Source organism: Scyliorhinus canicula, chromosome 21 (genome assembly GCF_902713615.1).
Source record: "Scyliorhinus canicula chromosome 21, sScyCan1.1, whole genome shotgun sequence".
Classification (NCBI taxonomy): domain Eukaryota; kingdom Metazoa; phylum Chordata; class Chondrichthyes; order Carcharhiniformes; family Scyliorhinidae; genus Scyliorhinus; species Scyliorhinus canicula.
Window position 1 is genome coordinate 69,983,355 of NC_052166.1, and position 22,165 is coordinate 70,005,519.

Sequence of the window (22,165 nt, forward strand, 5' to 3'; positions counted from 1 at the left end):
TCACCGTGTCACCCTCTCTCTCTCCATGTCACCCTTCCTTCCCCCCGTGTCACCCTCTCTCTCTCCCCTGTGTCACCCTCTCTCTCTCCCCCCGTGTCACCCTCTCTCCCCCGTGTCACCCTCTCTCTCTCCCCCCGTGTCACCCTCTCTCTCTCTCCGTGTCACCCTCTCTCTCTCTCCGTGTCACCCTCTCTCTCTCCCCCCGTGTCACCCTCTCTCTCTCCCCCGTGTCACCCTCTCTCTCTCCCCCGTGTCACCCTCTCTATCTCCCCCGTGTCACCCTCTCTCCCCCCGTGTCACCCTCTCTCCCCCCGTGTCACCCTCTCTCTCGCCCCCGTGTCACCCTCTCTCTCTCCCCGTGTCACCCTCTCTCTCTCCCCCGTGTCACCCTTCCTCTCTCCCCCCATGTCACCCTCTCTCTCCCCCCCGTGTCACCCTCTCTCTCTCCCCCCGTGTCACCCTCTCTCTCTCCCTCCGTGTCACCCTCTCTCTCTCCCCGTGTCACCCTCTCTCTCTCTCCCCGTGTCACCTTCTCTCTCCCCGTGTCACCCTCTCTCTCTCCCCGTGTCACCTTCTCTCTCCCCGTGTCACCCTCTCTCTCTCCCCGTGTCACCCTCTCTCTCTCCCTGTGTCACCCTCTCTCTCTCCCCATGTCACCCTCTCCCCCCGTGTCACCCTCTCCCCCCCGTGTCACCCTCTCCCCCCCGTGTCACCCTCTCCCCCCCGTGTCACCATCTCCCCCCCGTGTCACCCTCTCTCTCTCCCTGTGTCACCCTCTCTCTCTCCCCGTGTCACCCTCTCTCGCTCTCCCTGTGTCACCCTCTCTCTCTCCCCGTGTCACCCTCTCTCTCTCTCCCTGTGTCACCCTCTCTCTCTCCCTGTGTCACCCTCTCTCTCTCTCCCTGTGTCACCCTCTCTCTCTCCCCGTGTCACCCTCTCTCTCCCTGTGTCACCCTCTCTCCCCATGTCACCTTCTCTCTCCCCGTGTCACCCTCTCTCCCCATGTCACCTTCCCTCTCCCCGTGTCACCTTCTCTCTCCCCGTGTCACCTTCTCTCTCCCCGTGTCACCTTCTCTCTCCCCGTGTCACCTTCTCTCTCCCCGTGTCACCTTCTCTCTCCCCGTGTCACCTTCTCTCTCCCAGTGTCACCTTCTCTCTCCCCGTGTCACCTTCTCTCTCCCCGTGTCACCCTCTCTCTCCCGTGTCACCCTCTCTCCCCCCATGTCACCCTCTGCGGTTGTGGTCTTACAGGAAGTGATTGCAGTGGAGAGTTTTACAGCACAGAAATAAATCCATTGTACCTCCGCCGGCCATCAACACCTATTTACTCCAATCCCATTGTCCAGCTCTTGGCCTGTTGTCTTGTACGCTATGGTTATCTAAAAGCTTCTTAAATGTTCTGAGGGTCTCTGCCTCCCCCACCCTCTCAGGTCGCGAGTTCCAGACTCCCACCACCCTCTGGGTGAAAAGGTTATTCCTCACATCCCCTCTATACCTCCTGCTCCTCGCCTTAAATCTCTGCCCCCTGGTTATTGACCCCTCTACGAAAGGGAAAAAGTCCTCCCAGTCTACTCCATCTATGTCCCTCATAATTTTATACACCTCAAGCAGGTCCCCCCTCAGCCTTCTCTGCTCCAAGGAAAACCTCAATCTAACCCGTCTCTCTTTATACAGGAATGCTCCATCCCAGACAACATCTTGGTGAATCTCCTCTGCACCCTCTCCAGTGTAATCACTTCCTGTAGGGCGGAGACCAGAACCACACACGGTACTCTAGTTGTGGTCTAACGTGTTACATCCAGCTCCATCAGAACCTCCCTGCTCGTATATTCTATATCTCGGTTAATAAAGGCAGGTACCAAACATCTTCTTAACCACCTTATCTACCTGTCCTGCTGCCTTCAGGGGTCTGTGAACATCCACCCCAAGGTGTCTCTGGTCTGCTGTATTTCCCAGGGTCTGACCTTTCACTGTGTAGTCTCTCGCCTGGTTAGTCTTCCCAAAATGGATCTTCTCTCACTTTTCAGGGTTACATTCCACTTGCCGTCTAACCAGCCCATTGGCAGCACGGTGGTTAGCACTGTTGCCTCATGGCGCCGAGGTCCCAGGTTCGATCCCGGCCCCGGGTCACTGTCCGTATGGAGTTTGCACATTCTCCCCGTGTCTGCGTGGGTTTCACCCCCACAACCCAAAAGATGTGCAGGGTAGGTGGATTGGCCACGCTAAATTGCCCCTTAATTGGAAAATTAATTGGGTACTCAAAATTTAAAAAAGAAAAAAAATCTGACCAGCCCATCTATACAGTCCTGTAATCCAAGGCTCCTCGCTATTTACCACACCGTGTCCTCGCTATTTACCACACCCTATCCTCGCTATTTACCACACCGTGTCCTCGCTATTTACCACACCCTATCCTCGCTATTTACCACACCGTGTCCTCGCTATTTACCACACCCTATCCTTGCTATTTACCACACCCTGTCCTCGCTATTTACCACACCGTGTCCTCGCTATTTACCACACCCTGTCCTCGCTATTTACCAAACCGTGTCCTCGCTATTTACCACACCCTGTCCTCGCTATTTACCACACCCTATCCTCGCTATTTACCACACCGTGTCCTCGCTATTTACCACACCCTGTCCTCGCTATTTACCACACACTATCCTCGCTATTTACCACACCCTGTCCTCGCTATTTACCACACCGTGTCCTCGCTATTTACCACACCGTGTCGTCGCTATTTACCACACCCTATCCTCGCTATTTACCACACCTATCCTCGCTATTTGCCACACCGTGTCCTCGCTATTTACCACACCCTGTCCTCGCTATTTACCACACCGTGTCCTCGCTATTTACCACACCCTGTCCTCGCTATTTACCAAACCCTATCCTCGCTATTTACCACACCGTGTCCTCGCTATTTACCACACCGTGTCGTCGCTATTTACCACACCCTATCCTCGCTATTTACCACACCGTGTCCTCGCTATTTACCACACCGTGTCCTCGCTATGTACCACACCGTGTCGTCGCTATTTACCACACCCTGTCCTCGCTATTTACCACACCCTATCCTCGCTATTTACCACACCGTGTCCTTGCTATTTACCACACCCTATCCTCGCTATTTACCACACCCTATCCTCGCTATTTACCACACCGTGTCCTTGCTATTTACCACACCCTGTCCTCGATATTTACCACACCGTGTCCTCGCTATTTACCACACCCTGTCCTCGCTATTTACCACACCGTGTCCTCGCTATTTACCACACCCTATCCTCGCTATTTACCACACCTGTCCTCGATATTTACCACACCCTATCCTCGCTATTTACCACACCCTATCCTCGCTATTTACCACACCCTATCCTCGCTATTTACCACACCTGTCCTCGATATTTACCACACCGTGTCCTCGCTATTTACCACACCCTATCCTCGCTATTTACCACACGGTGTCCTCGCTATTTACCACACCCTATCCTCGCTATTTACCACACCCTATCCTCGCTATTTACCACACCTGTCCTCGATATTTACCACACCCTATCCTCGCTATTTACCACACCCTATCCTCGCTATTTACCACACCCTATCCTCGCTATTTACCACACCGTGTCCTCGCTATTTACCACACCGTGTCCTCGCTATTTACCACACCGTGTCCTCGCTATTTACCACACCCTGTCCTCGCTATTTACCACACCCTGTCCTCGCTATTTACCACACCGTGTCCTCGCTATTTACCACACCCTATCCTCGCTATTTACCGCACCCTGTCCTCGCTATTTACCACACCCTGTCCTCGCTATTTACCACACCGTGTCGTCGCTATTTACCACACCCTATCCTCGCTATTTACCACACCCTATCCTCGCTATTTACCGCACCCTGTCCTCGCTATTTACCACACCGTGTCTTCGCTATTTACTACACCGTGTCGTCGCTATTTACCACACCGTGTCCTCGCTATTTACCACACCCTATCCTCGCTATTTACCACACCCTATCCTCGCTATTTACCACACCCTATCCTCGCTATTTACCACACCCTGTCCTCGCTATTTACCACACCCTATCCTCGCTATTTACCACACCCTGTCCTCGCTATTTACCACACCGTGTCCTCGCTATTTACCACACCGTGTCGTCGCTATTTACCACACCCTATCCTCGCTATTTACCACACCTATCCTCGCTATTTGCCACACCGTGTCCTCGCTATTTACCACACCCTGTCCTCGCTATTTACCACACCGTGTCCTCGCTATTTACCACACCCTGTCCTCGCTATTTACCAAACCCTACCTTCGCTATTTACCACACCGTGTCCTCGCTATTTACCACACCCTGTCCTCGCTATTTGCCAAACCCTACCCTTGCTATTTACCACACCCTATCCTCGCTATTTACCACACCGTGTCCTCGCTATTTACCACACCCTATCCTCGCTATTTACCACACCCTGTCCTCGATATTTACCACACCGTGTCCTCGCTATTTACCACACCCTGTCCTCGCTATTTACCACACCGTGTCCTCGCTATTTACCACACCCTATCCTCGCTATTTACCACACCTGTCCTCGATATTTACCACACCCTATCCTCGCTATTTACCACACGGTGTCCTCGCTATTTACCACACCCTGTCCTCGCTATTTACCACACCCTATCCTCGCTATTTACCACACCCTATCCTCGCTATTTACCACACCTGTCCTCGATATTTACCACACCGTGTCCTCGCTATTTACCACACCCTATCCTCGCTATTTACCACACGGTGTCCTCGCTATTCACCACACCCTATCCTCGCTATTTACCACACCCTATCCTCGCTATTTACCACACCTGTCCTCGATATTTACCACACCCTATCCTCGCTATTTACCACACCCTATCCTCGCTATTTACCACACCGTGTCCTCGCTATTTACCACACCGTGTCCTCGCTATTTACCACACCGTGTCCTCGCTATTTACCACACCGTGTCCTCGCTATTTACCGCACCCTGTCATCGCTATTTACCACACCGTGTCCTCGCTATTTACCACACCCTGTCCTCGCTATTTACCACACCGTGTCCTCGCTATTTACCACACCCTATCCTCGCTATTTACCGCACCCTGTCATCGCTATTTACCACACCGTGTCCTCGCTATTTACCACACCGTGTCGTCGCTATTTACCACACCCTATCCTCGCTATTTACCACACCCTATCCTCGCTATTTACCGCACCCTGTCCTCGCTATTTACCACACCGTGTCTTCGCTATTTACTACACCGTGTCGTCGCTATTTACCACACCGTGTCCTCGCTATTTACCACACCCTATCCTCGCTATTTACCACACCTGTCCTCGATATTTACCACACCCTATCCTCGCTATTTACCACACCGTGTCCTCGCTATTTACCACACCCTATCCTCGCTATTTACCACACCCTGTCCTCGATATTTACCCCACCGTGTCCTCGCTATTTACCACACCCTATCCTCGCTATTTACCACACCGTGTCCTCGCTATTTACCACACCGTGTCCTCGCTATGTACCACACCGTGTCGTCGCTATTTACCACACCCTGTCCTCGCTATTTACCACACCCTATCCTCGCTATTTACCACACCGTGTCCTCGCTATTTACCACACCCTATCCTCGCTATTTACCACACCGTGTCGTCGCTATTTACCACACCGTGTCCTCGCTATTTACCACACCCTACCCTCGCTATTTACCACACCCTATCCTCGCTATTTACCACACCGTGTCCTCGCTATTTACCACACCCTATCCTCGCTATTTACCACACCGTGTCGTCGCTATTTACCACACCCTGTCCTCGCTATTTACCACACCCTGTCCTCGATATTTACCCCACCGTGTCCTCGCTATTTACCACACCCTATCCTCGCTATTTACCACACCGTGTCCTCGCTATTTACCACACCCTGTCCTCGCTATTTACCACACCCTGTCCTCGATATTTACCACACCCTATCCTCGCTATTTACCACACCCTGTCCTCGCTATTTACCACACCGTACCCTCGCTATTTACCACACCCTGTCCTCGCTATTTACCACACCCTGTCCTCGCTATTTACCAAACCCTACCCTCGCTATTTACCACACCCTGTCCTCGCTATTTACCGCACCGTGTCCTCGCTATTTACCAAACCCTACCCTCGCTATTTACCACACCCTGTCCTCGCTATTTACCAAACCCTACCCTCGCTATTTACCACACCCTGTCCTCGCTATTTACCAAACCCTACCCTCGCTATTTACCAAACCCTACCCTCGCTATTTACCACACCGTGTCCTCGCTATTTACCCCACCGTGTCGTCGCTATTTACCACACCGTGTCCTCGCTATTTACCCCACCCTATCCTCGCTATTTACCACACCCTGTCCTCGATATTTACCACACCGTGTCCTCGCTATTTACCACACCCTATCCTCGCTATTTACCACACCCTATCCTCGCTATTTGCCATACCCTGTCCTCGCTATTTACCACACCGTGTCCTCGCTATTTACCAAACCCTACCCTCGCTATTTACCACACCCTGTCCTCGCTATTTACCACACCCTATCCTCGCTATTTACCACACCGTGTCCTCGCTATTTACCACACCCTATCCTCGCTATTTACCACACCCTGTCCTCGATATTTACCACACCGTGTCCTCGCTATTTACCACACCCTATCCTCGCTATTTACCACACCGTGTCCTCGCTATGTACCACACCGTGTCGTCGCTATTTATCACACCCTGTCCTCGCTATTTACCACACCCTATCCTCGCTATTTACCACACCGTGTCCTCGCTATTTACCACACCCTATCCTCGCTATTTACCACACCGTGTCGTCGCTATTTACCACACCGTGTCCTCGCTATTTACCACACCGTGTCGTCGCTATTTACCACACCCTGTCCTCGCTATTTACCACACCCTGTCCTCGATATTTACCACACCCTGTCCTCGCTATTTACCACACCCTGTCCTCGCTAATTACCAAACCCTATCCTCGCTATTTACCACACCCTATCCTCGCTATTTACCACACCCTGTCCTCGCTATTTACCACACCCTGTCCTCGCTATTTACCACACCCTGTCCTCGCTATTTACCACACCGTGTCCTCGCTATTTACCACACCCTGTCCTCGCTATTTACCACACCCTATCCTCGCTATTTACCACACCCTATCCTCGCTATTTACCACACCCTATCCTCGCTATTTGCCATACCCTGTCCTCGCTATTTACCACACCCTAACCTCGCTATTTACCACACCCTGTCCTCGCTATTTACCACACCGTGTCCTCGCTATTTACCACACCGTGTCCTCGCTATTTACCACACCCTACCCTCGCTATTTACCACACCCTATCCTCGCTATTTGCCATACCCTGTCCTCGCTATTTACCACACCCTATCCTCGCTATTTACCACACCCTATCCTCGCTATTTGCCATACCCTGTCCTCGCTATTTACCACACCCTACCCTCGCTATTTACCACACCGTGTCCTCGCTATTTACCACACCGTGTCCTCGCTATGTACCACACCGTGTCGTCGCTATTTACCACACCCTGTCCTCGCTATTTACCACACCCTATCCTCGCTATTTACCACACCGTGTCCTCGCTATTTACCACACCCTATCCTCGCTATTTACCACACCGTGTCGTCGCTATTTACCACACCGTGTCCTCGCTATTTACCACACCCTACCCTCGCTATTTACCACACCCTATCCTCGCTATTTACCACACCGTGTCCTCGCTATTTACCACACCCTATCCTCGCTATTTACCACACCGTGTCGTCGCTATTTACCACACCCTGTCCTCGCTATTTACCACACCCTGTCCTCGATATTTACCCCACCGTGTCCTCGCTATTTACCACACCCTATCCTCGCTATTTACCACACCGTGTCCTCGCTATTTACCACACCCTGTCCTCGCAATTTACCACACCCTGTCCTCGATATTTACCACACCCTATCCTCGCTATTTACCACACCCTGTCCTCGCTATTTACCACACCGTACCCTCGCTATTTACCACACCCTGTCCTCGCTATTTACCACACCCTGTCCTCGCTATTTACCAAACCCTACCCTCGCTATTTACCACACCCTGTCCTCGCTATTTACCGCACCGTGTCCTCGCTATTTACCAAACCCTACCCTCGCTATTTACCACACCCTGTCCTCGCTATTTACCAAACCCTACCCTCGCTATTTACCACACCCTGTCCTCGCTATTTACCAAACCCTACCCTCGCTATTTACCAAACCCTACCCTCGCTATTTACCACACCGTGTCCTCGCTATTTACCCCACCGTGTCGTCGCTATTTACCACACCGTGTCCTCGCTATTTACCCCACCCTATCCTCGCTATTTACCACACCCTGTCCTCGCTATTTACCACACCGTGTCCTCGCTATTTACCACACCCTATCCTCGCTATTTACCACACCCTATCCTCGCTATTTGCCATACCCTGTCCTCGCTATTTACCACACCGTGTCCTCGCTATTTACCAAACCCTACCCTCGCTATTTACCACACCCTGTCCTCGCTATTTACCACACCCTATCCTCGCTATTTACCACACCGTGTCCTCGCTATTTACCACACCCTATCCTCGCTATTTACCACACCCTGTCCTCGATATTTACCCCACCGTGTCCTCGCTATTTACCACACCCTATCCTCGCTATTTACCACACCGTGTCCTCGCTATGTACCACACCGTGTCGTCGCTATTTATCACACCCTGTCCTCGCTATTTACCACACCCTATCCTCGCTATTTACCACACCGTGTCCTCGCTATTTACCACACCCTATCCTCGCTATTTACCACACCGTGTCGTCGCTATTTACCACACCGTGTCCTCGCTATTTACCACACCGTGTCGTCGCTATTTACCACACCCTGTCCTCGCTATTTACCACACCCTGTCCTCGATATTTACCACACCCTGTCCTCGCTATTTACCACACCCTGTCCTCGCTAATTACCAAACCCTATCCTCGCTATTTACCACACCCTATCCTCGCTATTTACCACACCCTGTCCTCGCTATTTACCACACCCTGTCCTCGCTATTTACCACACCCTGTCCTCGCTATTTACCACACCCTGTCCTCGCTATTTACCACACCCTGTCCTCGCTATTTACCACACCCTATCCTCGCTATTTACCACACCCTATCCTCGCTATTTACCACACCCTATCCTCGCTATTTGCCATACCCTGTCCTCGCTATTTACCACACCCTAACCTCGCTATTTACCACACCCTGTCCTCGCTATTTACCACACCGTGTCCTCGCTATTTACCACACCGTGTCCTCGCTATTTACCACACCCTACCCTCGCTATTTACCACACCCTATCCTCGCTATTTGCCATACCCTGTCCTCGCTATTTACCACACCCTATCCTCGCTATTTACCACACCCTATCCTCGCTATTTGCCATACCCTGTCCTCGCTATTTACCACACCCTACCCTCGCTATTTACCACACCCTATCCTCGCTATTTGCCATACCCTGTCCTCGCTATTTACCACACCCTATCCTCGCTATTTACCACACCCTAACCTCGCTATTTACCACACCCTGTCCTCGCTATTTACCACACCCTGTCCTCGCTATTTACCACACCGTGTCCTCGCTATTTACCCCACCATGTCACCTTCATTGCGGGGCTGTGACATTCTCAGTGACCTCCTTAGGCAGTGCTGCCCTGCTAGAGGTGTTTGAACCTTGGCTCCATCTGCCCACCGGGGTGATTGTGAAATAATACGTGGCATTATTTTGAAGACAGACAAGTGTGTTATCATCAGTCTCTGGCCATTTTATATCATTTGGCTGAAAGAAATCACCAAACCAGATAATTTGGCCATCGCCACTTTGCTGTTTGTGGGATCTTTCTCTGCAAATTGACTTTGAGATTTCCACATTGAGGGAATTTCAGTCGTACTTCATTGCTGGTGTCCCTGAAAAAAACCTTGTATAAGTGTTATCTAAAAAGCACATTTGTGAGTGTGGATCAGGTTCCTTCAGGAGACCAAGGCAGAAAAACCCGACCCAGTTTGGAATAAATAGGTCAGTTCCAGCCTGAGTCGGATAGGGTTAAAGTCTCCATTCACTTTCACAACATGTTGCAGTCCAATTGAGCTACTGAGTAAGAAATGAGACTGTCACCAGGTACTTTCCTCTGGATCATGACTCCCTGCCTGGCGAGGAACCCACTACCAGCTTCCTGACTGCCAGGGGACCAGATCATTATCATGCTCCGTCGAATGGGATCAGTGTAATTCAGAAAGAGACACTAATCAGCACCTGAAGCCAGATCATTACCATCAGTGACTGACAAGCATCTTATTGCAAATGTATCCAGATTATAATCACTGCAGATTGTCTTCAGTTGAAAAAATCATGTTTTAATGAGGATTATTGAGCGATGCAGCGATTCATGGACGGGATCTGACTGATCAGATATCATTGTGGATGCAGTAACTTCCATCGCGGGTCAGACAAGAAAGCAATTCCTTAAAATATCGCTTCACATCTCCCTAAACAAATCAAACCTCACTGGGGTACGGGTCCCACACACAGACTCTCACTGGGATACGGGTCCCACACACACTGACTCTCACTGGGGTACGGGTCCCACACACACTGACTCTCACGGGGGTACGGGCCCCACACACACTGACTCTCACTGGGGTACAGGTCCCACACACACTGACTCTCACTGGGGTACGGGTTCCTCACACACACTGACTCTCACTGGGATATGAGTCTTTTTCGGGGAGTATTGAAGTTGATGCGGGAGGGGTTAATTTATGGTTTGTGGGGGGCACTTTTGTGGGGATGCAAGTCTCATTTATTAGTACTGAGGGAGTGCTGCACTGTCAGTGGGTCAATACTGAGTGAGCGACGCACTGTCAGAGGGTCAGTACTGAGGGAGTGCCGCACTGTCAGAGCGTCAGTACTGAGGGAGTGTTGCACTGTCAGAGGGTCAGTACTGAGGGAGCTCCGCACTGCCAGAGGGTCAGTACTGAGGGAGTGCTGCACTGTCAGAGGGTCAGTACTGAGGGAGTGCTGCACTGTCAGAGGGTCAGTACTGAGGGAGTGCTGCACTGTCAGAGGGTCAGTACTGAGGGAGTGCCGCACTATCAGGGGGTCAGTACTGAGGGAGTGCCGCACTGTCAGAGGGTCAGTACTGAGGGAGTAATGCACTGTCAGAGGGTCAGTACTGCGGGAGTGCTGCACTGTCAGAGGGTCAGTACTGAGGGAGTGCTGCACTGTAGAGGGTCAGTACTGAGGGAGTGCTGCACTGTAGAGGGTCAGTACTGAGGGAGTGCCGCACTGTCACAGGGTCAGTACTGAGGGAGTGCTGCACTGTCAGAGGGTCAGTACTGAGGGAGTGCTGCACTGTCAGAGGGTCAGTACTGAGGGAGTGCCGTACTGTCAGAGGGTCAGTACTGAGGGAGTGCCGCACTGTCAGAGGGTCAGTACTGAGGGAGTGCCGCACTGTCAGAGGGTCAGTACTGAGGGAGTGCTGCACTGTCAGAGGGTCAGTACTGAGGGAGTGCTGCACTGTAGAGGGTCAGTACTGAGGGAGTGCCGCACTGTCAGAGGGTCAGTACTGAGGGAGTGCCACACTGTCAGAGGGTCAGTACTGAGGGAGTGCTGCACTGTCAGAGGGTCAGTACTGAGGGAGTGCCGCACTGTCACAGGGTCAGTACTGAGGGAGTGCTGCACTGTCAGAGGGTCAGTACTGAGGGAGTGCTGCACTGTCAGAGGGTCAGTACTGAGGGAGTGCCGCACTGTCAGAGGGTCAGTACTGAGGGAGTGCCGCACTGTCACAGGGTCAGTACTGAGGGAGTGCTGCACTGTCAGAGGGTCAGTACTGAGGGAGTGCTGCACTGTCAGAGGGTCAGTACTGAGGGAGTGCCGTACTGTCAGAGGGTCAGTACTGAGGGAGTGCCGCACTGTCAGAGGGTCAGTACTGAGGGAGTGCCGCACTGTCAGAGGGTCAGTACTGAGGGAGTGCTGCACTGTCAGAGGGTCAGTAATGAGGGAGTGCTGCACTGTAGAGGGTCAGTACTGAGGGAGTGCCGCACTGTCACAGGGTCAGTACTGAGGGAGTGCTGCACTGTCAGAGGGTCAGTACTGAGGGAGTGCTGCACTGTCAGAGGGTCAGTACTGAGGGAGTGCCGCACTATCAGGGGGTCAGTACTGAGGGAGTGCCGCACTGTCAGAGGGTCAGTACTGAGGGAGTAATGCACTGTCAGAGGGTCAGTACTGCGGGAGTGCTGCACTGTCAGAGGGTCAGTACTGAGGGAGTGCTGCACTGTCAGAGGGTCAGTGCTGAGGGAGTGCCGCACTGTCAGAGGGTCAGTACTGAGGGAGTGCTGCACTCTCAGAGGGTCAGTGCTGAGGGAGTGCCGCACTGTCAGAGGGTCAGTACTGAGGGAGTGCCGCACTGTCAGAGGGTCAGTACTGAGGGAGAGCCGCACTGTCAGAGGGTCAGTACTGAGGGAGTGCTGCACTGTCAGAGGGTCAGTACTGAGGGAGTGCCGCACTGTCAGAGGGTCAGTACTGAGGGAGTGCCGCACTGTCAGAGGGTCAGTACTGAGGGAGTGCCGCACTGTCAGAGGGTCAGTACTGAGGGAGCGCCGCACTGTCAGAGGATCAGTACTGAGGGAGCGTCGCACTGTCAGAGGGTCAGTACTGAGGGGGCGCCGCACTGTCAGAGGGTCAGTACTGAGGGAGCGCCGCACTGTCAGAGGGTCAGTTCTGAGGGAGTGCTGCACTGTCAGAGGGTCAGTACTGAGGGAATGCTGCACTGTCAGAGGTTCAGTACTGAGGGAGTGCCGCACTGTCAGAGGGTCAGTACTGAGGGAGTGTCGCACTGTCAGAGGGTCAGTACTGAGGGAGTGCCGCACTGTCAGAGGGTCAGTACTGAGGGAGTGCCGCACTGTCAGAGGGTCAGTACTGAGGGAGCGCTGCACTGTCAGAGGGTCAGTACTGAGGGTGTGCTGCACTGTCAGAGGGTCAGTACTGAGCGAGTGCCGCACTGTCAGAGGGTCAGTACTGAGGGAGCTCCGCACTGCCAGAGGGTCAGTACTGAGGGAGTGCTGCACTGTCAGAGGGTCAGTACTGAGGGAGTGCTGCACTGTCAGAGGGTCAGTACTGAGGGAGTGCCGTACTGTCAGAGGGTCAGTACTGAGGGAGTGCCGCACTGTCAAGAGGGTCAGTACTGAGGGAGTGCCGCACTGTCAGAGGGTCAGTACTGAGGGAGAGCTGCACTGTCAGAGGGTCAGTACTGAGGGAGTGCTGCACTGTAGAGGGTCAGTACTGAGGGAGTTCCGCACTGTCACAGGGTCAGTACTGAGGGAGTGCTGCACTGTCAGAGGGTCAGTACTGAGGGAGTGCTGCACTGTCAGAGGGTCAGTACTGAGGGAGTGCCGCCCTATCAGGGGGTCAGTACTGAGGGAGTGCCGCACTGTCAGAGGGTCAGTACTGAGGGAGTAATGCACTGTCAGAGGGTCAGTACTGCGGGAGTGCTGCACTGTCAGAGGGTCAGTACTGAGGGAGTGCTGCACTATAGAGGGTCAGTACTGAGGGAGCGCTGCACTGTAGAGGGTCAGTACTGAGGGAGTGCTGCACTGTCAGAGGGTCAGTACTGAGGGAGTGCCGTACTGTCAGAGGGTCAGTACTGAGGGAGTGCCGCACTGTCAGAGGGTCAGTACTGAGGGAGTGCCGCACTGTCAGAGGGTCAGTACTGAGGGAGTGCTGCACTGTCAGAGGGTCAGTAATGAGGGAGTGCTGCACTGTAGAGGGTCAGTACTGAGGGAGTGCCGCACTGTCACAGGGTCAGTACTGAAGGAGTGCTGCACTGTCAGAGGGTCAGTACTGAGGGAGTGCTGCACTGTCAGAGGGTCAGTACTGAGGGAGTGCCGCACTATCAGGGGGTCAGTACTGAGGGAGTGCCGCACTGTCAGAGGGTCAGTACTGAGGGAGTAATGCACTGTCAGAGGGTCAGTACTGCGGGAGTGCTGCACTGTCAGAGGGTCAGTACTGAGGGAGTGCCGCACTGTCAGAGGGTCAGTACTGAGGGAATGCCGCACTGTCAGAGGGTCAGTACTGAGGGAGTGCCGCACTGTCAGAGGGTCAGTACTGAGGGAGTGCCGCACTGTCAGAGGGTCAGTACTGAGGGAGCGCCGCACTGTCAGAGGGTCAGTACTGAGGGGGCGCCGCACTGTCAGAGGGTCAGTACTGAGGGAGTGCTGCACTGTCACAGGGTCAGTACTGAGGGAGCGCCGCACTGTCAGAGGGTCAGTACTGAGGGAGTGCCGCACTGTCAGAGGGTCAGTACTGAGGGAGTGCCGCACTGTCAGAGGGTCAGTACTGAGGGAGTGCCGCACTGTCAGAGGGTCAGTACTGAGGGAGTGCTGCCCTGTCAGAGGGTCAGTACTGAGGGAGTGCTGCACTGTCAGAGGGTCAGTACTGAGGGAGCGCCGCACTGTCAGAGGGTCAGTACTGAGGGAGCGCTGCACTGTCAGAGGGTCAGTACTGAGGGAGTGCTGCACTGTCAGAGGGTCAGTACTGAGGGAGTGCTGCACTGTCAGAGGGTCAGTACTGAGGGAGCGCTGCACTGTCAGAGGGTCAGTACTGAGGGAGTGCCTGCACTGTCAGAGGGTCAGTACTGAGGGAGTGCTGCACTGTCAGAGGGTCAGTACTGAGGGAGTGCTGCACTGTCAGAGGGTCAGTACTGAGGGAGCGCTGCACTGTCAGAGGGTCAGTACTGAGGGAGTGCCGCACTGTCAGAGATGCCATCAATCGAATGAGGGGTTGAAACAAATCGCTGTCTCCTCTTTGAGGCAGGTGTGAATGATCCCATTGCCATTGTTGGAATGAGAGCTGGGAATGTCTCTCTCAGTCTGGGAGAATAATTATCCCCCCAGTAACATCACTGATTTATTATTTTATATCCTGGACACAGCTGTTTGATTCCAGTAGACCTTTTCCTGTTGAGTTGAAATTGCATCATTTTTCATAAAAACAAAACTGGTTGTGTATGTGGGCGCCGTTTCCATAGTGACGCTCGGCCTTAGATTGAACATTTGACCCCATAATTAATTGTAGTTCTTAACAAGCATCTGGAAACGGGACAAATAGCAACGTGTTAATGAGCAGATAATCTTTCTCATGGACTCTCACTGGGGTACGGGTCCCACACACACTGACTCTCACTGGGGTACGGGTCCCACACACACTGACTCTCACTGGGGCACGGGTCCCACACACACTGACTCTCACTGGGGTACGGGTCCCACACACACTGACTCTCACTGGGGTACGGGTCCCACACACACTGACTCTCACTGGGATATGGGTCCCACACACACTGACTCTCACTGGGGTACGGGTCCCACACACACTGACTCTCACTGGGGTACGGGTCCCACACACACTGACTCTCACTGGGGTACGGGTCCCACACACACTGACTCTCACTGGGGTACGGGTCCCACACACACTGACCCATGCCGGGACTCAATAGTCAGGGGCACAGATAGGAGATTTTGTGGGAGCGAGAGAGACCCACGTTTGGTATGTTGCCTCCCAGGTGCAAGGGTACGTGATGTCTTGGATCGTGTTTTTCGGCTCCTTAAGGGGGAAGGGGAGCAGCCCCAAGTCGTAGTCCACATTGGCACTAATGACATAGATAGGAAAGTGGACAATGATGTCAGGCAGGCCTTTAGGGAGCTAGGATAGAAGCTCAGAGTGAGAACAAACAGAGTTGTTATCTCTGGGATGTTGCCCGTGCCACGTGAAAATGAGACGAGGAATAGGGAGAGAGAGCAATTAAACACGTGGCTACAGGGATGGTGCAGGCTGGAGGGATTCAGATTTCTGGATAACTGGGGCTCTTTCTGGGGAAGGTGGGACCTCTATAGACAGGATGGTCTACATCTGAACCTAAGGGGCACCAATATCCTGGGGGGGAGATTTGTTAGTACTCTTTGGGGGGGTTTAAACTAATTCAGCAGGGGCATGGGAACCTGGATTGTAGTTTTGGGGTACGAGAGATTGAGAGTATAGAGGTCAGGAGCACAGATTTGACTTCGCAGGAGGGCGCCAATGTTCAGGTCGGTGGTTTGAAGTGTGTCTATTTCAATGCCAGGAGTATACGAAATAAGGTAGGGGAACTGGCAGCATGGGTTGGTACCTGGGACTTCGATGTTGTGGCCATTTCAGAAACATGGATAGAGCAGGGACAGGAATGGTTGTTGCAGGTTCCGGGGTTTAGGTGCTTTAGTAAGGTCAGAGAAGGGGGCAAAAGAGGGGGAGGTGTGGCACTGCTAGTCAAGGACAGTATTACGGTGGCAGAAAGGATGCAAGATGGGGACTCTTCTTCCGAGGTAGTATGGGCTGAGGTTAGAAACAGGAAAGGAGAGGTCACACTGCTGGGAGTTTTCTATAGGCCACCTAATAGTTATAGAGATAGAACATAGAACATAGAACAGTACAGCACAGAACAGGCCCTTCGGCCCTCAATGTTGTGCCGAACCATGATCACCGTACTCAAACCCACGTATCCACCCTATACCCGTAACCCAACCCCCCCCTTAACCTTACTTTTATTAGGACACTACGGGCAATTTAGCATGGCCAATCCACCTAACCCGCGCATCTTTGGACTGTGGGAGGAAACCGGAGCACCCGGAAGAAACTCACGCACACAGGGGGAGGACGTGCAGACTCCACACAGACAGTGACCCATCCGGGAATCGAACCTGGGACCCTGGAGCTGTAAAGCATTTATGCTAACCACCATGCTACCCTGCTGCCCCATGTAGATGTAGAGGAAAGGATGGCGAAGATGATTCTGGAAAAGAGCGAAAGTAACAGGGTAGTTGTTATGGGAGACTTTAACTTTCCTAATATTGACTGGAAAAGATATAGTTCGAGTACATTGGATGGGTCGTTCTTTGTACAATGTGTGCAGGCGGGTTTTCTGACACAATATGTTGACAGGCCAACAAGAGGTGAGGCCACTTTGGATTTGGTTTTGGGTAATGAACCAGGCCAGGTGTTGGATCTGGAGGTAGGTGAACACTTTGGAGACAATGACCACAGTTCGGTGACCTTTACATTAGTGATGGAAAGGGATAAGTATACCCCGCAGGACAAGAGTTATAGCTGGGGGAAGGGCAATTATGACGTCATTAGACATGACTTAGGATGTATAGGTTGGAGAAGTAGGCTGCAAGGGTTGGGCACACTGGATATGTGGAGCTTGTTCAAGGAACAGCTATTGCGTGTTCTTGATCAGTACGTACCAGTCAGACAGGGAGGAAAGGGATAGAGCGAGGGAACCGTGGTTTACCAAAGAAGTGGAATCTCTTGTTAAGAGGAAAAAGGAGGCCTATGTGAAGATGAGGCATGAAGTTTCAGTTGGGGCGCTTGATAGTTACAGGGAAGCGAGGAAGGATCTAAAGAGAGAGCTAAGACGAGCAAGGAGGGGACATGAGAAGTCTTTGGCAGGTAGGATCAAGGAAAACCCAAAAGCTTTCTATAGGTATGTCAGGAATAAAAGAATGACTAGGGTAAGGGTATGGCCAGTCAAGGACAGTGGTGGGAAGTTGTGTGTGGAGGCTGAGGAGATAAGCGAGATACTAAATGAATACTTTTCGTCAGTATTCACTCAGGAAAAAGATAATGTTGTGGAGGAGAATGCTGAGACCCAGGCCATTAGAATAGATGGCATTGAGCTGCGTAGGGAAGAAGTGTTGGCAATTTTGGACAAGGTGAAAATAGATAAGTCCCCGGGGCCTGATGGGATTTATCCTAGGATTCTCTGGGAAGCCTGGGAAGAGATTTCTGAGCCTTTGGCTTTGATTTTTAGGTCATCATTGGCTACAGGAATAGTGCCAGAGGACTGGAGGATAGCAAATGTGGTCCCTTTGTTCAAGAAGGGGAGTAGAGATAACCCCGGTAACTATAGGCCGGTGAGCCTAACGTCTGTTGTGGGTAAAGTCTTGGAGAGGATTATAAAAGATACGATTTATAATCATCTAGATAGGAATAATATGATTAGGGATAGTCAGCATGGTTTTGTGAAGGGTAGGTCATGCCTCACAAACCTTATCGAGTTCTTTGAGAAGGTGACTGAACAGGTGGACGAGGGTAGAGCAGTTGATGTGGTGTATATGGATTTCAGTAAAGCGTTTGATAAGGTTCCCCACGGAGAAAATACGGAGGCTGGGGATTGAGGGTGATTTAGAGATGTGGATCAGAAATTGGCTAGTTGAAAGAAGACAGAGTGGTGGTTGATGGGAAATGTTCAGAACGGAGTTCAGTTACGAGTGGCGTACCACAAGGATCTGTTCTGGGGCCGTTGCTGTTTGTCATTTTTATAAATAACCTAGAGGAGGGCGCAGAAGGATGGGTAAGTAAATATGCAGACGGCTTTTCTCAATGCTTTAATTTGCTTTTGGAGAGAGTCAGATGAGGAAATACTGGCTGAGCTTGAACTTGATAAATGATTTTAATTCCGATTTTCTTCTCAGTCTCATTATTGTGAGGGTGCAACTTGAGGTGATTAGTTCAACTCGTGCAGCAAGAGACTACAGAAATAATCTTTTTGTCAGCTGTTAATTCAATTCCAGCCTGAATCCACACAGTTGTTTGCCGGTTACTTGGTCTGTCACTGTTTCTGCCTGTTGTTAGCCGATGGCACAGAGCTTGATGCTGGCAATCTGAGCATTAGCACTTGACTGAGGGGCGGGTAAATGTGTAGAGGCAGTGTTTCCACTAAGCTGTGCTAATATTGCAGCTTTGGGAGTTAATTTGCAGTGATGAGGGCAGCGTCTGAGCTGTGAAGGTCAATGTTGGTGTTTTCAGCGTTAGGTGGGTGAGCTTGTTCCACACTCTGCCACAAACCCGAGTGAGATTTAGCTTAACAATGTTTTTATGCATTCATTAGATATGGGCGTCGTTGGCTGGGCCAGCATTTATTGCCATCCCTAATCGCTCTTCAGAGGGTGGTGGGTCCTGATCTTTAATATCTTGTAAGCCTGTTTGTAGCCGTATGATCTCGCCATCCTGTTAGTCGTGTATCTTCATAGTCTGCTTTATTGCTGACTGACCCACTTGTGTCATAAGAGCCATAGGAATTGAATGTTTCCCCAGAATCTTCTTTCAGGCCTCTACCATCTGATCGAATAAGGTATCATTATCCACAAACTTAACTCCTGTCAAAACCAGGAGCCTATCCATATTGGAGACTCTCGCACATGCCAGTAACGTAAATGCCAACACAGATTGTGGAAATTCCAGGCGGTATTTGTGCAGCCTTCTGTATCGTCTGCTGAATTCCACTAGATAGTCCTCAACAGAGATATCCTCTGTTTTCCGGAATCTATCAGATTCTGACCAGGCTTCATACGCACTTAACAAGTTATCCTTTTGATAAATCTGATTCATAAACTGTAATAGAGTCTCCAGACCTTCTTCTGAGCCTAACCCTTCCAATTCCAGCTCAGAAAACACTTTGCTTCGGATTTTACTGTCATAAGGTAGAGAAAGAGCCAATGCCATACCTTGTTTCTCTTTCCCAAGGCAGTTACCTTAGTCCACATAACTACTGCACTTCTCCATTGGTCGTACAATCCCCTTTCAGAAAATAGTCATATCCGGACATCTTTGTCCGAGGTTCAGCCAGATTTTCTTTTTCCTTCTCACTCACTCCTTGGCTGATGCAGAATTTTTTTCGCTGGAAAAGTATCTGTCAACCCTTTACATTTACACAGCCACCTTCCTCTGATCCCCAACCACCCTCTGCTACCCAACCACCCTCTGCTCCCCAACCACCCTCTGCTCCCCAACCATCCCCTGCTACCCAACCACCCTCTGCTACCCAACCACCCTCTGCTACCCAACCACCCTCTGCTACCCAACCACCCTCTGCTACCCAACCACCCTCTGCTCCCCAACCACCCTCTGCTCCCCAACCATCCCCTGCAACCCAACCACCCCCTGCTCCCCAACCACCCCCTGCTACCCAACCACCCTCTGCTACCCAACCACCCTCTGCTACCCAACCACCCTCTGCTACCCAACCACCCTCTGCAACCCAACCTCCCTCTGCTCCCCAACCACCCCCGCTACCCAACCACCCCCTGCTACCCAACCACCCCCTGCTCCCCAACCACCCCCTGCTACCCAACCACCCCCTGCTACCCAACCACCCTCTGCTACCCAACCACCCTCTGCTACCCAACCACCCTCTGCAACCCAACCTCCCTCTGCTCCCCAACCACCCCCGCTACCCAACCACCCTTTGCTCCCCAACCACCCCCTGCTACCCAACCACCCTCTGCTCCCCAACCACCCCCTGCTCCCCAACCACCCTCTGCTCCCCAACCACCCCCTGCTCCCCAACCACCCTCTGCTACCCAACCACCCTCTGCTCCCCAACCATCCTCTGCTCCCCAACCACCCCCTGCTACCCAACCACCCCCTGCTCCCCAACCACCCTCTGCTCCCCAACCATCCTCTGCCACCCAACCATCCTCTGCTCCCCAACCACCCCCTGCTCCCCAACCATCCTCTGCTCCCCAACCACCCTCTGCTACCCAACCACCCTCTGCTACCCAACCACCCCCTGCTCCCCAACCACCCCCTGCTCCCCAACCACCCCCTGCTCCCAACCACCCCCTGCTCCCCAACCACGCCCTGCTCCCCAACCATCCTCTGCCACCCAACCACCCTCTGCTCCCCAACCACCCCCTGCTACCCAACCACCCTCTGCTCCCCAACCACCCCCTGCTCCCCAACCACCCTCTGCTACCCAACCACCCTCTGCTACCCAGCCACCCCCTGCTACCCAACCACCCCCTGCTACCCAACCACCCTCTGCTACCCAACCATCCTCTGCTCCCCAACCATCCTCTGCTACCCAACCTCCCTCTGCTCCCCAACCATCCCCTGCTCCCCAACCACCCTCTGCTACCCAACCACCCTCTGCTCCCCAACCACCCTCTGCTACCCAACCACCCCCTGCTACCCAACCATCCTCTGCTACCCAACCACCCTCTGCTCCCCAACCACCCTCTGCTACCCAACCACCCTCTGCTCCCCAACCACCCTCTGCTACCCAACCACCCTCTGCTACCCAACCACCCTCTGCTACCCAACCACCCTCTGCTCCCCAACCACCCTCTGCTACCCAACCACCCCCTGCTACCCAACCATCCTCTGCTACCCAACCACCCTCTGCTCCCCAACCACCCCCTGCTACCCAACCACCCTCTGCTACCCAACCATCCTCTGCTCCCCAACCATCCTCTGCTACCCAACCTCCCTCTGCTCCCCAACCATCCCCTGCTCCCCAACCACCCTCTGCTACCCAACCATCCCTCTGCTCCCCAACCATCCTCTGCTACCCAACCTCCCTCTGCTCCCCAACCATCCCCTGCTCCCCAACCACCCTCTGCTACCCAACCACCCTCTGCTCCCCAACCACCCTCTGCTACCCAACCACCCCCTGCTACCCAACCATCCTCTGCTACCCAACCACCCTCTGCTCCCCAACCACCCTCTGCTACCCAACCACCCTCTGCTCCCCAACCACCCCCTGCTACCCAACCCCCCTCTGCTCCCCAACCACCCTCTGCTACCCAACCACCCTCTGCTACCCAACCACCCTCTGCTCCCCAACCATCCCCTGCTCCCCAACCACCCTCTGCTACCCAACCACCCTCTGCTCCCCAACCATCCTCTGCTCCCCAACCACCCTCTGCTACCCAACCACCCTCTGCTACCCAACCATCCCCTGCTCCCCAACCACCCTCTGCTACCCAACCACCCCCTGCTACCCAACCATCCTCTGCTCCCCAACCACCCTCTGCTCCCCAACCACCCCCTGCTCCCCAACCACCCCCTGCTCCCCAACCACGCCCTGCTCCCCAACCATCCTCTGCCACCCAACCATCCTCTGCTCCCCAACCACCCCCTGCTCCCCAACCATCCTCTGCTCCCCAACCACCCTCTGCTACCCAACCACCCTCTGCTCCCCAACCACCCCCTGC

The 22,165-nt window shown here is 53.0% G+C and overlaps 2 protein-coding genes across 2 annotated transcripts in view; both read left to right on the forward strand.

Moving 5' to 3' along the window:
• The window catches only part of LOC119955542 (guanine nucleotide exchange factor VAV2-like), a 250,363-nt gene that overhangs the window by 73,362 nt on the left and 154,836 nt on the right, over positions 1–22,165 (forward strand).
• Positions 1,681–22,165, forward strand: part of sardh (sarcosine dehydrogenase) — a 357,516-nt gene continuing 337,031 nt past the window's right edge. Inside the window, exon 1 of the mRNA XM_038781905.1 lies at positions 1,681–1,851. The gene's annotated coding sequence lies outside the window, so the exon portion shown is untranslated. The remainder of the gene's footprint in view (positions 1,852–22,165) is intronic.